Here is a 13,950-nt window from a genome sequence, read left to right on the forward strand (position 1 = left end):
CTTGCACAAACATCTGCAGTCTCAGAGAGCTAAAACTCTCAGCTGAAACTTTCAGCTCTCTGAGACTGCAGATGTTTGTGCAAGTTGCACTTGTGTGTGTGTGTGTGTGTGTGTGTGTGTGTCTACTGCTGGCAAAGGCCTTAATGGCCGAAAGTTATGATTGTGTGAATCTTTTTATTGTGCCTATCGCAGCTCAGCATCTCTGCTATATGGTGAGTAGCAACTTTCCTTCTCTCGTATTGTTACATAACTTTAAGTTCTTCTCATGCGTGTTAAGATCTTTGAGCCAATTTTTGTCACTGCAAGACCACCTAGGGCATATTTGTATAGGCATGAAGTGCCCATTATACAGAGACAGTGCATCATAAACGTTTATCCACTGGCTCCTTCTTCTGGCAGAAGAGTTGAAGGGGAAGGAAGAGGGGTGAAGGAAAAGGACTGGAGATGTTGTGAAAAGGGATACAGTTCAAAACAGTCATTCAGAACCCATGGTCAGGGGAGACTTACTGGACAAGATGAGAATGAAACACTGGTTCTATGGGACTGCACCAGATGAGATTTGAAAACCTGATATCTTAACGCTGGAAGATAGGGTAGTATGCAAGACAGAGATTACTACTAAAACATTGTAGATGAGTTAATAAGAGTGAAAAACTAGGTGCAATGTAAGTTACAGAGGTGGGAGGGTGGATGGCGAAAAATAGACAGGTCATGAAATAACAGATGTAGAAAACTAACATGGAGTAAAGAAAGGAGAGTTACTGTGAAGAAATACTGAGATGGAAGAAACATTAAGGCCAGGTAGGTGGCAAGAACCGAGGAAATGTTGTAGTGCTGGTTCTCACCTGCAGAGTTCCGAGAAACTGGTATATGGGGGAAGAATCCAGATGATGTGTGTGGTGAAACAGGCACTGAGGTCATGACTGTCATGTTGTAGAGCATGCGCTGCAACGGGATATTGTGTGTTGTCAGTATACACCCTCTGCCTATGACCATTCATCCTGACAGATAATTGGATGGTAGTCATGCCGATGTAAAAGGCTGAACAATGTTTACATAACAGCTGGTATAAAACTTATTTTAAAGGTGACTCTCCATTTAATAGTATTTGTCTTGCCAGTTACAGGGCTGGAATAGGTGATGGTAGGAGGGTGCACAGGGCAAGCATTGCAGTGGGGATGGTCACAGGTGTAGTAACCATAGGGTGCCCACCTGGTTAGCCATGCAGTCTAATGCACTGCTTTGCATGCGGGAAGGCGTGCCGGCCCCTGGACAAATCCGCCTGGCAGATTAGTGTCGAGGTCCGGTGTGCTGGCCAGTCTGTGGGTGGTTTTTAAGGCAGTTCTCCACCTGCCTCAGTGAATGTAGGCTGGTTCCCCTTATTCTGCCTCAGTTACAATATATCAGCAATTGCTGCGCAAACACTTTCTCCGCATACGCGTACACCATAATTACTCTACCACACAAACATTGGGGTTACACTCGTGTGGTGTGAGATGTGCCCGTGGGGGTCCACTGGGGGCCGAACCGCACAGTCAATAACCCTGGGTTCGGCATGGGGCAGCGGTGGGGAGAGTGGACTGCTGTAGCCTGTTGTGGGGTTGTGAACCACTGAGAGCTATGGTGGGAATGAAGCCTCTCCATCATTTATAGGTCCCCAGTTCCATACAATACCATACAATACAATACAACCATAGGGTAGGGAGATGGGTGCAGAAGGATCATAGGATCTGATAAGGATACTGTGAAGATTGGGAGGGTGATAAAAAGCTATTCTAGGTGTGGTGGCCAAAACCTCAGACAGAATGGATCTTATTTCAGGGTATGGCTGTAGGAAGTCATGGCCTTATTGAGGTATGTGATTAATACAGGGTGACAACTATTGAACTATTAAAAGCACTTCATCTTGTCATTCATCGTGTCATTCTCAGTGGAGGATGCGGATAGGAGGGGCATGGGGTCAGGACACTGCTCTCCCGGTCGTTACGATGGTATTCTTGACCGAAGCCGCTACTATTCCGTCGAGTAGCTCCTCAATTGGCACCACGAGGCTGAGTGCACCCCGAAAAAGGACAACAGCACATGGCGGCCTGGATGGTCACCCATCCAAGTGCCAACCACGCCCGACAGCGCTTAACTTCGGTGATCTCACGGGAACCGGTGTAACCACTGCGACAAGGCCGTTTCCACATTGAACTATATGAAAAAAAACGTAAATTAGTTACAAAGTTCAGTGTGAACACACTTTATTCAACATTTAAATGTCACTACAGATATTTGGATTTAGGTCATGACATGTTCAGTACGCCTGCTATCATTGGCGACAATCTGGTGTAGATGAATAGCAAGTCCTGCATGACCCACTGAAGTGTTGGAACATCGATGCTGTTGATGACCTTCTGAATGGGTGTTTTCAATTTAGGAATGGTTTCGGGGTTATTGCTCGTATTTAATATAGCCCCACAAAGACGAGTCACAGGTGTTCAGATCCAAAGTACACGGCAGCCAATCGAGGAACGTACCAGTGGCCTCTGGGTACCCCAGAGACAGTATGCGGTCCCCGAGGTGCTGCTCCAGGACACCAAACAGTCTCCTGCTTAGATGGTGTCAAGCTCCACCTTGTATGTACCACATTTTGTGAAAATCAGGGTCGCTTTGGATAATGGGAATGAAATCATCTTCCAAAACCTCCATGTACCATTCAGGAGCCACTGTGCCATCAAGGAATATTTCACCAATTATTCCGTGACTGGACATTGCACATCACACAGTCACCCATTGAAGGTGAAGAGACTTCTCAATCATGAAATGTGCATCCTCAGTCCCCAAATGCACCAGTTTTGTTTACTGATGAACTCACACAGACGAAAGTGGCCTTTGTCACTACACCAAACCGTAATGTGCATACTAATTCACATCGTGCCCTGTGGCCGACTGTGCAATTTGATTGACCTAACACAAACTGTTCAGAAGTTATGATGATTTCATTTCAGGTAGTTCAATAATTGCCACCTTGTACATTGAAGACCAGAATAATACTGAGTGGCAAGTGCTGTTCTCTGAACTTGTTTTTTGAAGAGATCAGCAGTGCCAGAATTGGATGTGATGGCCTAGGAAATCCGCTTTTGAACTAGGCTGTTGTGGTAATTATGTTCAGTGAAGTCTGAGGTGAGAATGGTGGTGTATTACTGTAAAGAGACTAAACCAGAGCAAATACATCTGCCTCAAATGCCAAGTCTGTACGGGAGGGAACGTCCTTCCTGCAGAGCTGCTCACAGTTGTGAGGAGTGGTTGGTGGGCGCAGTTGTGACGCGACCCATCCTTGTAGTGATCTGGGGTGTGCCCTGTGGGATTCAGACCAGCAGAGCGAGCACGCTGTGTCGTGCGTGCAATACCTTCTGTTTCCAAGAAAACATCAACCACCCGTGCTCTATGAGGTTGAGCATCAATGTCCTTCAGTACAAAGTCCAGGCCCACAGCACCTCACAACAGCCACACGTAAGGTCCTAAGATATTGTCACAATACCTGACAACAATAGCTAACACTTGGTTCAAGAATCATGAAAGAAGGTTGTACACATAGAAGAACCCTGGAGATACTAAAAGGTATCAGATAGATTATATAATGGTAAGACAGAGATTTAGGAACCAGGTTTTAAATTGTAAGACATTTCCAGGGGCAGATGTGGACTCTGACCACAATCTATTGGTTATGAACTGTAGATTAAAACTGAAGAAACTGCAAAAAGGTGGGAATTTAAGGAGATGGGACCTGGATAAATTGACTAAACCAGAGGTTGTACAGAGTTTCAGGGAGAGCGTAAGGGAACAATTGACAGGAATGGGGGAAAGAAATACAGTAGAAGAAGAATGGGTAGCTTTGAGGGATGAAAAATAGTGAAGGCAGCAGAGGATCAAATAGGTAAAAAGATGAGGGCTAGTAGAAATCCTTGGGTGACAGAAGAAATATTGAATTTTATTGACGAAAGGAGAAAATATAAAAATGCAGTAAATGAAGCAGGCAAAAAGGAATACATACGTCTCAAAAATGAGATCAACAGGAAGTGCAAAATGGCTAAGCAGGGATGGCTAGAGGACAAATGTAAGGATGTAGAGGCTTATCTCACTAGGGGTAAGATAGATACTGCCTACAGGAAAATTAAAGAGACCTTTGGAAAAAAGGGAACCAATTTTATGAATATCATGAGCTCAGATGGAAACCCAGTTTTAAGCAAAGAAGGGAAAGCAGAAAGATGGAAGCAGTATATAGAGGGTCTATACAAGGGCGATGTACTTGAGGACGATATTATGGAAATGGAAGAGGATGTAGATGAAGATGAAATGGGAGTTATGATACTGCGTGAAGAGTTCGACAGAGCGCTGAAAGACCTGAGTCGAAACAAGGCCCCGGGAGTAGACAACATTCCATTAGAACTACTGACGGCCTTGGGAGAGCCAGTCCTGACAAAGCTCTACCATCTGGTGAGCAAGATGTATGAGACAGGCGAAATACCCTAAGACTTCAAGAAGAATATAATAATCCCAATCCCAAAGAAAGCAGGTGTTGACAGATGTGAAAATTACCGAACTATCAGTTTAATAAGTCACGGCTGCAAAATACTAACGCGAATTCTTTACAGACGAATGGAAAAACTGGTAGAAGCCGACCTTGGGGAAGATCAGTTTGGATTCCGAAGAAACACTGGAACACGTGAGGCAGTACTGACCCTACGGCTTATCTTAGAAGCTAGATTAAGGAAAGGCAAACCTACGTTTCTAGCATTTGTAGACTTAGAGAAAGCTTTTGACAATGTTGACTGGAATACTCTCTTTCAAATTCTGAAGGTGGCAGGGGTAAAATACAGGGAGTGAAAGGCTATTTATAATTTGTATAGAAACCAAATGGCAGTTATAAGAGTTGAGGGGCATGAAAGGGAAGCAGTGGTTGGGAAGGGAGTGAGACAGGGTTGTAGCCTCTCCCCGATGTTATTCAATCTGTATATTGAGCAAGCAGTGAAGGAAACAAAAGAAAAATTCGGAGTAGGTATTAAAATCCATGGAGAAGAAATAAAAACTTTGAGGTTCGTTGATGTCATTGTAATTCTGTCAGAGACAGCAAAGGACTTGGAAGAGTAGTTGAATGGAATGGATGGTGCCTTGAAAGGAGGATATAAGATGAACATCAACAAAAGCAAAACGAGGATAATGGAATGTAGTCGAATTAATTAATGTTGAGGGTATTAGATTCGGAAATGAGACTCTTAAAGTAGTAAAGGAGTTTTGCTATTTGGGGAGCAAAATAACTGATGATGGTCGAAGTAGAGAGGATATAAAATGTAGACTGGAAATGGGAAGGAAAGCGTTTCTGAAGAAGAGAAATTTGTGAACATTGAGTATTGATTTAAGTGTTAGGAAGTCGTTTCTGAAAGTATTTGTATGGAGTGTAGCCATGTATGGAAGTGAAACATGGACGATAAATAGTTTAGACAAGAAGAGAATAGAAGCTTTCGAAATGTGGTGCTACAGAAGAATGCTGAAGATTAGATGGGTAGATCACATAGCCAATAAGGAGGTGTTGAATAGGATTGGGTAGAAGAGGAGTACGGGACACAACTTGACGAGAAGAAGGGATTGGTTGGTAGGACATGTTCTGAGGCATCAAGGGATCACCAATTTAGTATTGGAGGACAGTGTGGAGGGTAAAAATCGTAGAGGGAGACCAAGAGACGAATACACTAAGCAGATTCAGAACGATGTAGGTTGCAGTAGGTACTGGGAGATGAAGAAGCTTGCACAGGATAGAGTAGCATGGACAGCTGCATCAAACCAGTCTCAGGACTGAAGACCACAACAACAACAACCTGACAACAGTTAAACCTTGCCAATTCACCCATACAATTTCATGAAGAGCTGTTGAAATGGTCAACATAATTTCTGCCCACACCATTAGGGATCCTCCTCAATATCAGTCTCTTTCCACAATGTTTGTGTTCCAAAATTCTGTAACACATTTCCTACAGATACGAATCCATTGAGACTCACTTTCCAGACCAATTTGGGACTCATCTGTGAGAAGAACATTGGAACACCATTCAAGTGTGCAGGTGGCATGTTCATGACTCCACTCTAGATGTTCCCTTCCGTGAAGAAGCATCAGAGGCACACATACAGCAAGTCTCCGACAATAAAGGCCACTCTGCTGAAGCCTTCTGTACACTGTTTGCCTCAATACAACACGTCCAGCATATGTTGGTATGGCAGTTGCTGTGCAGTTGTAAGGCAATTCCACTGTGCCCTTACAGCCGAATAACAGTCTTCTCTTTCTGATGTCACGTGTGGTTGGCTCTGCCCTAGTCTTTGGGACACAGTTTTGGTCTGTATAAACTGTCGCCACATCTGAGAAACAACAGAACAATTCACTTTAAGTGATCGCGCCACATCAGTTTGCAGCTGTCCTGCTTCCATTCTTTGTACCTCTCCATTGCATAGAGTCTGGCAGGCGTCTTTTCTGTGCCATACTACACTGTCTGTGACTTTCTACACAGCGGTTGTGGTTGTGAGACTACATGACAAATACTACCCAGTTTGATGGGTGCCCTGATGTCATCGACGGAATGGTTATCTGTACACCAGAATGTAATTTTCCGTTCAGAACACGATCGTACAGAAATCTGTCGAAACTAAGAAAGTAAGTGGGGAAATAGCAGGTTGTTGCTTTAATTTTGGACATCAGTGTAAACTTTTGTCTGCTAAGAGGATAATGATGGACTTCAGAACACACCACTTGTCACTCAGTATTATTGTGATCTTGAATGTATTAATCAGCTATTTTGACAAAACCGTGATTTTCTACATTATGCCCTGAAATAAGATCCACTCTGACTGAGATTTTACCCACCACACCTAAAATAGCTTTTCGTCGCCCTCCCTGTCTCCCCAGTATCCTTGTCAGACCCTACGCTCCTTCTGTGCCCATCTCCCTCGCTGCACTCCCCTGTGGCTATCTCCACTGCAATACCTGCCCTATGCGCACTCCTACCACCACCTACTACACCTCTGTAACTGGCAAAACAAATACTAAGAAAGGGAGAGCCACCTGTGATATGACACGTCATATACCAGCTGTTATGTAAACACTGTTCGGCTTTTTACATCAGCATGACTACCACCCAGTTACCAGTCAGGATGAATGGCCATAGGCTGAGAGTGTAGACAGGCAACACAAAGTATCCTGTTGCAGAGCATGCTCTACAATATGACAGTCATGACATCAGTGCCTGTTTTACCATACGCATCATCTGGATTCTTCCTCCAGGCACCAGTTTCTCAGAACTCTGCAGGTGATAACAAGCACTACAACATGTCCTAGGTCCTTGCCACTCACCTGGCCTTAATTTACAATAATTCCTTCCATCTCAGCATTTCTTCACAGTAACTTCTCCTTAGTTTCCTACATCTGTCATTTCATGACCTGTCTATTTTTTGCCACCCCCTCCCATTGCTGAAACATACAATGCACTTAGCTTTTCACTCTTAGTAACTCATCTACTATGTTTCAGTATTAATTTGTATCTTGCATACTATCCTGTCTTTCACTGTTAAGCTCCCACATTTTCAAATCTCGCCCAGTACAGTCTTGTCCGCTAAGTCTCCCCTGACCCGGGGATCTGGGTGATCTTTTTGAACTGCACACCTTTTCGTAAACCTATCTTCCTTCTCCTTCAGCTTATCTGCCAAAAGAAGGAGCCACTGGCTACAAAGGCTTGTACAGGTGAAACTTTTTTGTGTACATGTTCTGCTGACGCCACTTGGTGAATATATTTTCTATCTATCCGCTTAAATCATATTGTAAATAATTGACTATTTTTGTTGACTAAAACATAGTTTGATGACCTCAGAGCCCTTATGACGACCTTCCCATGAGTTCAGTACATTAGTTAAAACTAAATTTATACTGCAGACTGGATATTACATGTATATTTTATGTGCACAAACACGGTAACTTTGAACCGCTGGCTCTTGGTGATGTATAATGACATTAAAAATGTTTTAATGTTCCCCAAGAACATCTTAAGAATAAATGGTAAAATATTTGATGATTTGCCATGAACAGATATTCTAAAAGTGACCAGCTCCACGATTGTTACCTTTGATACCCAAACTTATGGTTTTTTAGGTGTATCTGGATAACAGACAGAGATTTTCAAAAACAGGAAAGTGGTGATTCTAGATGAACATCTAAAGAATGTCCAGTTAAAATTTGAGCCATTTTCTATGATTAGTTATTTAGATAATTGTTGCCCACTGTGCAAAATTGGATAAAAAGACTAGTTTTGAGGTGTTTTGCAAAGATGTGGTAGCCTTGATACCCTGGATCTTGGTTATGGCTAACAATATTTGAAAAAGTTTTGTAGTTCCTTGAGAATATCAGCTTAAGAATAAGTGGTAAAAAGGTCTGATGATTTGGCATGAGTATAAATTATAGAAGTGGTCATACCCACAATTGGGACTTTTCATACCTAAAATCATGGTTTCTTTGCATTTTATCAGGAACCACAATGAACAAACAGTGCTTTTATAAGCCACCTTAAGTCCACCCTGGACCACACCTAAACCACCTGATTTGCTCAATTTGCATGGGCTGGAGGAAGCGTGTAACATTTAAATTTTGACCCTGGACTATAGGATAGTTACAGTACGCCTCTTAATCCAACAGATATACAAATGGTCTCTAGGCCAAGTACAGTGCAAAACACTTAGCTCCTGGGTCCCTCATCACTGTCGATGCAACCTCCTTACACACCAACATCCCTCACGGCCATGCCCTTGCTGTGATTGAACACTACCTCTACCAACATCCTGCAGATTCCAGACCCACCACTTCATTCCTTGTACGCCTAATCAACTACATCCTAACCCATAACTACTTCATCTTTGAAGGGAAGGTATACAAATTCCTGGCACAGCCATGGGCATCCACATGCCATCCTCTTCATGGGCCACTACAGGAAACATTCCTAGCTCCCCAAAATTCCAAACCCCTGGTGTGGTTTGTTGATGACATCTTTATAATCTGGACCCAAGGTCAGGGCACCTTATCCTCATTCCTCCTCAACCTCAACACTTTCTCTCTCATCCACTTCACCTGGTGGAGGAATCCATCATGCCACCTTCCTAGATGTCAATCTCCTCCTATCAGATGGCTCCAGCCACACCTCGGTCCACATCAGACCTGTCAATGACCGACAGTACCTGCACTTTGACAGCTGCCACCCCTTCCACAACAAAAAATGCCTCCCATACAGCCTGTCCACCTGTGGTAGACACATCCGCAGTGGTGAGAACTCCCTTGCCCAATATGCTGAAGGCATCACAAAGGCCTTCGCAGACAGGCAACGTCCTGTAGACCTAATTCACAAACATATCTCCCGTGCCACATCTCTGCATGCACCTGATCCTCATATCCATCCCAGGAACCAACCACAAAGAAGTGCCCCTTTGTCACCCAATACCACCTGGCACTGGAATGAATGAACTGCGTCCTTCATCAGGGCTTTGATTATCTATCACCGTGCCCAGAAATGTCGGACATCCCACCTGAGGTACTTCCATCCCCTCCCAAAGTGGTGTTCCACTGCTGAGGCAACCTCCACAACAACCTAGTCTAGCCCTATGCCACTCCCATCCCCAATCCCCTGCCGCAAGGATCATACCCCTCTGGAAGACCCAGCTGCAGGACTTGCCCAATCCACCCAGCCAGCATCACATACTCCAGTCCCATCACAAGCTTACCCTACCCCATTAGAGACGGGGCCACTGGTGAAAGCAGCTATGTTATATGAGGTGCTATGCAAAATTTTTGGGTCTGGTGCTGCCATCTGTTGAAAACCATACATTTCTACTAATGGTCATCACCACCCTCGAAGTAGTTCCCATCCGCACGTACACACCGGTCCCAGCACTTCTGCCACTGGTCAAACGTTTTCTGGAAGTCCTGTTCTTTGGGGTGTTTATCACCGCCAGTGATGCTTCTTGAATCCTCTCTAGAGTGTAGAACCGACGGCCTTTCAACTTGAGTTTCAGTTTTGGGAATAGGACAAAGTCACAAAGTGCCAAATCTGGCGAGTATGGTGAGTGGGGTACAACAGCCGTGTTGTTTTTTGCCAGAAAGGTCCTGGTGAGCAAGGACATGTGACAGGGCGCGTTGTCATGATGCAGCAGCCAGTTCCCTTGACACCAAAGTTTGGGCTGGTATTGCCACGCATTTTCTCGGAGCTGTCGCAAAAAATCACAGTAGTACTCGGAATTCACTGTTTGGTCGGGTGGGATGAATTCTTTGTGCATGATTCCCTTGGTATGAAAGAAAATGATGGTCATGCTCTTCACTTTGTTCTTCACCTGTCTCAGGTTGGGCATGTATTCTCCCTGTAGATCAAGCTCACTACGTCTAATGTTGTCTGTAAAGAAGTGTAGTTCTATAACTGCACCACTGCTCCTCTTCACCAAATCTTGTACGATATGTTATTTTATAGTTTACGTCTCAGTCACACACATTTTTCTATATGTATATCTCATTCTACTTTTCACATTGGCACATGTAAGTCGCTTAGTTCTTAAGTTCTGTGCTAATCGCTTTCTTTTAAGTGTACCTGTTGATACTTCTCTTTCAGACTTCTCTTAATCCTGTTGTATATACTTGGAATACGAGGTGTGGCTAGAAAAAAACCGGACTAGTAGTGGTGAAACAATAAACCGAATGCAATAAGGCTGAAAGTCGCGTGGCCTGTCACGTGACTCTCGCTCCGCCTACTGCTCGAGTTTCATCTGCCTCCTGCACTCAGTCTGCCCGTGGCGTCTGTTTTAAGTAGTTGACGTTTTGTCAGTGCGTCGGAAAATGTTGAGTGTACAGAAAGAACAGCGTGTTAACATCAAATTTTGTTTCAAACTAGGAAAATCTGCAAGTGAAACGTTTGCAATGTTACAACAAGTGTACGGTGATGATTGTTTATCGTGAACACAAGTGTTTGAGTGGTTTAAACGATTTAAAGATGGCCGTGAAGACACCAGTGATGACACTCGCACTGGCAGACCATTGTCAGCAAAAACTGATGCAAACATTGAAAAAATCTGTAAACTTGTTCGACAAGATCGCCGTTTAACAATCAGAGCAGTGTCTGAGTTAACAGGAGTTGACAAGGAAAGTGTTAGGCAGATTCTTCATGAAAGTTTCAACATGAACAAAGTGTGTTCAAAAATGGTTCCAAAGTGTCTCACAATTGAACAGAAGGAACGCCGAAGAATGATTTGTTCTGACATCCTGGAAAACATTGAAAGTGATCCCACCTTCTTACTTGCGATGAATGGTGGTTTTTTACTTACGATCCCGAAACTAAACGCCAATCGATGCATTGGAAAACTCCTGGTTCTCCACGACAAAAAAAAGCACGAATGTCAAAATCGAAATTCAAGGCAATGATGATTGTTTTTTTTGACATCAAAGGGATTGTGCACATTGATTGGGTACCAGAGGGACAAACAGTGAATCAGCATTACTACATTAGCGTCCTGGAAACCCTACGTGAGCGAGTACGGAGAAAACGGAACGATTTGTGGAGAAAAAAGTCATGGATCCTTCACCAAGACAATGCCCCAGCTCACAGTGCGTTGTCAGTGAAGACGTTTTTGGCAAAACACAACATTCCCATCTTAGATCATCCACCCTACTCACCTGATTTGGCCCCCTGTGACTTTTTTCTTTTCCCTAAAGTCAAGTCAGCTTTGAAAGGAACTAGATTTGAGACTGTTGAAGCAGTAAAAGAAAAAGCGACGGAAGTAATGTATGGACTTACCGAAAATGATCTGCAGCATTGCTATGAACAGTGGAAAATTCGTATGGAGCGGTGTAGAGACCGAGGAGGAGAGTACATTGAAGGAGATAACATGAAATTGTAAATAATTGTAAATAAATGTTTTTTCCAGCATCAGTCCGGTTTTTTTCTAGCCGCACCTCGTATACACATTACCTGTGTATATTCTCTTCACCGAGCGAGGTGGCGCAGTGGTAGCACACTGGACTCGCATTCGGGAGAACGACGGTTCAATCCCGTCTCCAGCCATCCTGATTTAGGTTTTCCGTGATTTCCCTAAATCGTTTCAGGCAAATGCCGGGATGGTTCCTTTGAAAGGGCACGGCCGATTTCCTTCCCAGTCCTTCCCTAACCCGAGCTTGCGCTCCGTCTCTAATGACCTCGTTGTCGACGGGACGTTAAACACTAACCTAACCTAACCTATATTCTCTTCTATTTGAATACTTATACTTATTTCTAACTATGTACATGCAATTGCCTGTGTTAAGTTCAAAAATTTTGTGTATTCCACACTCCTTATGGTTTACTTGCATCAGTGCGCTCATTTTCATAAAACTACATATGGTTAACCTAATGATATACTCTTAAAACTGGTGCTCTTTAAAGTATAGTGTCCAACTTGGAAGTAAATGTCTCTATTCATTTTGTTTGTGTAGCTGATTTACATCATAGTAATCAGCTGATAGGTACTCCATTTCATATAGCTTCTGTTTTGTCCAGCTGGCTGGAAAAAGATCACCCTCGTTGGTGATCTGACTCATTATTATAGAAGTTAAATAAAGTTCCCTTCCTTATCGTTAATCCTTACCTATTAAAAAACTACACATTGATCTCGCCAAAAGCTGAGAAGCGATTCTTCTTGGTGTTGTAGCTCTCTGGGACACCCTGTGATGCTAAGTGTTCATTAATATTTGTTCACATGGGCGAAAATCTCGTCTCGAATGGGTTGTAGCTGGTTGCCTATCTGCCACACCAGGCCGTCTCTAGTTTTAACAAGGCGGCCGTAACACTAAATTCAAGTCTTCCTGTCAACACCCTTCCGCAGCTATATAGGTAATTAATCTGGAGAGACAGCGTCAGTCGTCGAGCAGCCGCACGTGCAGCAGCATCGAGAGAGATTAGTTATGCCGTGTTATTTTAGGAGGAGTAGGCCTTGGCGTCTTCCAGATTTTAAAGCAATAGACAACATTTCTATTACTACCAAGGATTTTGTAGGCGCCCAAGTCGTCTTGCATGGGCCGTCGGTATTTTGCGGTGGAGTTTTGAACTTTACTCTCGCTAAAGAGGATACGAATGAACAAGGTAACGGCTGGGTCACCGTTGCTCTCGTACGTGGACCAAAAGTCAATAAAGTAAAAGGGCTAGATAATTTCAATTCACGTGCCATCGCTTATCGGACATTTCAGATTTGTGAAGTTTACAACAGAGATAAGGGTTCATCCTATTTCATGTCGACTATGCCTTTGGTTATAAAATAAATGAATCAGAATCTGTCTCAGTGTGGGTGAAAGGTGTTGACAACTGTAAAAAGATCACACTCATTAGTGATCTGACTCATTATTATAGAAATTAAATAAAGTTTCCCTCCTTATCCTTATCTTTTAAAAAAACTACACATTCATCTTGCCAAAAGCCGAGAAGGGAACTACATGGAGGTACTCCATCCATATCAAACCTACTAATCACTAGCAATACCTCCACTTCAACAGCTGCCACCCATTCCATACCAAGAAGTCCCTTCTGTACAGCCTAGCCACCCCAGGTCATCGCATCTGCAGTGACGAGCAGTCCCTCTCAAAATATACTGAGGGTCTCACTGAAGCCTTCACTGACCCTAATTATCCTCCCATCCTTGTACAAAAACAAATCTCTCGTGCCTTATCTTTCCAGTCTCCCACCACCTCCCAAAGTCCCACAGTCCGGCCACAAAGGAGCATTCCCCTCATAACTCAGTACCATCCAAGACTGGAGCAACTGAATTACATTCTCCACCAGGGTTTCGATTATTTCTCGTCGTGCCCCGAAATGAGAAATGTTCTGCCCACTATCCTTCCCACCCCTCCTACCGCGGTATTCCACCGTC

The 13,950-nt window shown here is 43.6% G+C and overlaps 1 pseudogene; it reads right to left on the minus strand.

Moving 5' to 3' along the window:
• Positions 1–2,070: 2,070 nt before the first annotated feature.
• On the minus strand, positions 2,071–2,188 carry LOC124560281 (annotated as a pseudogene).
• Positions 2,189–13,950: the final 11,762 nt, after the last annotated feature.

Source organism: Schistocerca americana, chromosome 1 (genome assembly GCF_021461395.2).
Source record: "Schistocerca americana isolate TAMUIC-IGC-003095 chromosome 1, iqSchAmer2.1, whole genome shotgun sequence".
NCBI classification, from domain to species: domain Eukaryota; kingdom Metazoa; phylum Arthropoda; class Insecta; order Orthoptera; family Acrididae; genus Schistocerca; species Schistocerca americana.